Below are 3,252 nucleotides of genomic sequence, written 5' to 3'. Positions count from 1 at the left end.
TTTTGTTTGGAAGATCTATCCCTTGTTGACAGTGAAGTGTTAAAATATCCTAGTATAATTGTGTTCCCACCTATATTTTTCTTGATTTTCCCAAGATTTTTCTTACGTATTTGGGTGCTCCTATGTTAGGTGCATATATGTTTACAATATTTATCTTTTCTTGATGGATTCTTCTGTTGAGTCTTTTCATGGCCTTTGTCTGAAGTTTATTTTGTCTGATATAACTGTTGCTACCTTGGCTTTTTCCCCTATCCACTTACTTGGAAAATTGTTTCCAACCCTTCACTTTCAGTCTGTGTAGGTCTTTTCTTCTGAAATGCTTCTTTTGTAAACAACATATGTGTGGGTTGTGTTTTGGTTGGAACATTTGGTCTATTTACATTTAAGGTTATTATTGACAGGTACTTTTTTTAAATGAACTCTGAACTTTTTATTGGCATCCTGCCTTGCCAAGGGACGCCCCACTTTTGCTGCCTTTAATGCCTCAAAACTTTGGTGTCATTGACCTCAGACACCACTTTGCCATCCACAATTTTGCAGGTCATGGTCTTTTAGATGGTTTTTAAGGTGTGGCACTTGTTCAAGGCATCAAAAAGATTGAAGTCCTCCCCTTTTTCCTGTAGGTGGCAGTAGGTGGCAATCTCAGCTTCCAGCTTGACCTTAATGTTCAGCGGGGACTCATACTCCTGGGCCGGGTGCTGCCTCTCTGCCCCGATCTGGGTCAGCTTTGCCTCCAGGTGCAGCAGGATCCCATTGAGTTGTTCCATCTGAATAGCTTAGGGCATCTCCACCTCCCTCAGGCTGTTCTTCAAACTGACCTTTAGATTTCTTATTGAGTCCAGGTCCATCTCCAAGGACTGGACTGTATGTCTCAGCTCTGTGAGTGTCATTTCAGAAGCACCTATCTCAGCAGTCTGTGTGGTGACCACTGTGGTGCTCTCTTCAGTCTGATGGGACCAGTACTTGTCTAGCTCCTCTCAGTTCTTCCAAGCCAGCTCTTCATGGCATGACTGGGCCCAGAGTTCTGCCATGATTTTGCCCAGGTCTTGAGATTTGGGGGCATCCAACTCCATGGTCAACCCAGAGTTGGCAATCTGGTTTTGTAGACCATTTACTTCCTCCTCATGGTTCTTCTTCATGAAGAACAGCTCCTCCTTGAGAGCCTTGATCTCTGTGTCCAGCTGCATGCGAGTGATATTGGTGTCATCAATGACCTTTCGGAGCCCATTGATGTCATTCTCCACAGACTGGCGCATGGCCAGCTCTGTCTCATACTTGACTCTGAAGTCATTGGCAGCAAGACAGACATTGTCAATCTGCAGAATGATGTGGGCATTGTCCACAGAATGTGCAAGATCTGAGCACTCAGGTCCTCGATGGTCTTGAAATAATGCCCCCAGCCTTTGACCTGGGATCCCTTCTTCTCTAGGTGTTCCCAGATTTTGATCTCCAGTCTCCGATTATCAGCCTCTAGGCTTCGCACCGTCTCCAGGTAGGAGGCCAAGTAGTCATTCAGGCATTGCATGGTCTCCTTCTTGCTCAACCTGAGTCTCCGCTAGTCGCCTTCCTCCTGAGTGTTGGCTTCTCGCCTTCCTCCCTGAACAGCATGAGCTTCAGCACATGCTCCAGCTTCTCCATGAGCTACCAGACCCTGGGCTCCGTGCAGTCGCCCAGCCACCAGGTCCGGCTGGTCAGCAGCACGGCCAGCGTCTGTGCAGGCCCCGGGGGCTTGGTCTCCTGGATCTCGGTGTCCGGCTCTACCAGCATGTGGGGCTGCTGGGGATCCAGAGGACTGGTTGCAGGGATGGCTGGGGGTCTGGTGGGCATATTATTGATAGGTACTTATTCATTGACATTTTAACTCCTTTGTACCTGTATTCTTCTCCCTTTCTCTTTTTCTTAAACTTCTCAAAGCAGTCCCTTTGCAATGCTGCTTTGATGGAGGTATATTCTTTCAGCCTTACTTTGTCTGGGAAACCCCCTCTTTCACCTTCCCTTTTAATTGAGAGCCTTGCTGGGTAGAGTAATCTATGTTTCAGACCTTTGCTTTTCATTACTTGGAATATTTCTTGCCATTCCTTTCTGGCATGTGGTGTTTCTGTTGAGAAGTCAGCTGCTAGCCTTAATGGAGGTCCCTTGTATGTTATTTCCTGTTTCTCCCTTGCCGTCTTTAAGGTTTTCCTTTTGTCTTTTTATATTGTCATTTTAATTATGATGTGTGTTGGATTGGGTCTCTTTGGGTTCATCTTGATTGGGACCCTGTGTGCTTCCTGGACTTATGCAAGTCTTTCTCTTATCAAATTATGAAATATTTCCATTGTTATTTTTTCAAACAGGTTTTCTATCCCTTGCTTCTCTTCTCTTTCTGGTATCCCTATTATATGGATATCATTATGTTTCATGTTGCCCTGCAGTTCCCTTAACACCTCTTCTTTCTTTTTTAGTCTTTTTTTCTTTTTCTTCTTATTGCTTGTAGTTTTTCTTACCTTGTTCTCCAATTTGCTGATTTAATCTTTTCCTTCCTCTAGACACCTTTTTATTTCTTCTATTCTATTCTTCAATTCAGAAATTGAATTCTTTTCTTCTTGCTTCTCGTTGATCATTTCTATGTCCTTTTTCATGCTGATGGACTTTGCAGTAAGTTTCTTGTAGCTTCTCTGTAGTTTTTGGTAATTCTTACTGAGCTCACTGAGCTTCCTTATAACCATTGTTTTGAAAGCAATATGTGATAAGTGACTTGCTTCTAGTTCATCTACTAATTTTTCTGAGTATTACTCCTTTCCTTTCAACTGTTTCTTTGTCTCCCTATTTTTTGGGGAGACTCTTCTTGTTTGCTTCTACTTCTTAAATTGATCTGTTTTGACTCCCTGTCTTTGTGGTGTGAACTACTATTGTAGGAGATCTGTGAGATTCAGAGATGCAGTCTCCTTGTTCTCCTGAACTTGATGCTCTTGGGATGCACTTTTTTCCATTTATGTTGGTTTTTTGGGTGTAATTGGATTTTTATTGTTTTGGGGTCCTTTTTTTGTGAGTCCTTCCCTCCAGCTCGTTGACTAATGGTCTCTCCTCCCACACGTCTTGTATACTTTTTTACAAATGCTGTCAGAACAAAACCACCATGCTCACGAAACAAACCCCCACCAGCATAAATAACTTCCTCTCCAAATGCCACTATCAACAGCAAATGGCCCAGTATTAATAAAGTTGTAAAGAGATTAAGACTATTAAAAGAAAGGAGTGTGAATATGAGAT

The 3,252-nt window shown here is 43.1% G+C and overlaps 1 pseudogene; it reads right to left on the bottom strand.

Annotated features, from left to right (window-relative positions):
• Positions 1–476: 476 nt before the first annotated feature.
• On the bottom strand, positions 477–1,827 carry LOC129072084 (keratin, type I cytoskeletal 18-like; annotated as a pseudogene).
• Positions 1,828–3,252: the final 1,425 nt, after the last annotated feature.

This window comes from Pteronotus mesoamericanus, unplaced genomic scaffold, assembly GCF_021234165.1.
Source record: "Pteronotus mesoamericanus isolate MK-2021 breed Mesoamerican mustached bat unplaced genomic scaffold, CSHL_Meso_final contig_301, whole genome shotgun sequence".
Lineage (NCBI taxonomy): Eukaryota > Metazoa > Chordata > Mammalia > Chiroptera > Mormoopidae > Pteronotus > Pteronotus mesoamericanus.
Note: the sequence above shows the minus strand (reverse complement) of the source record. Positions and strands in the feature narration are given on the sequence as shown.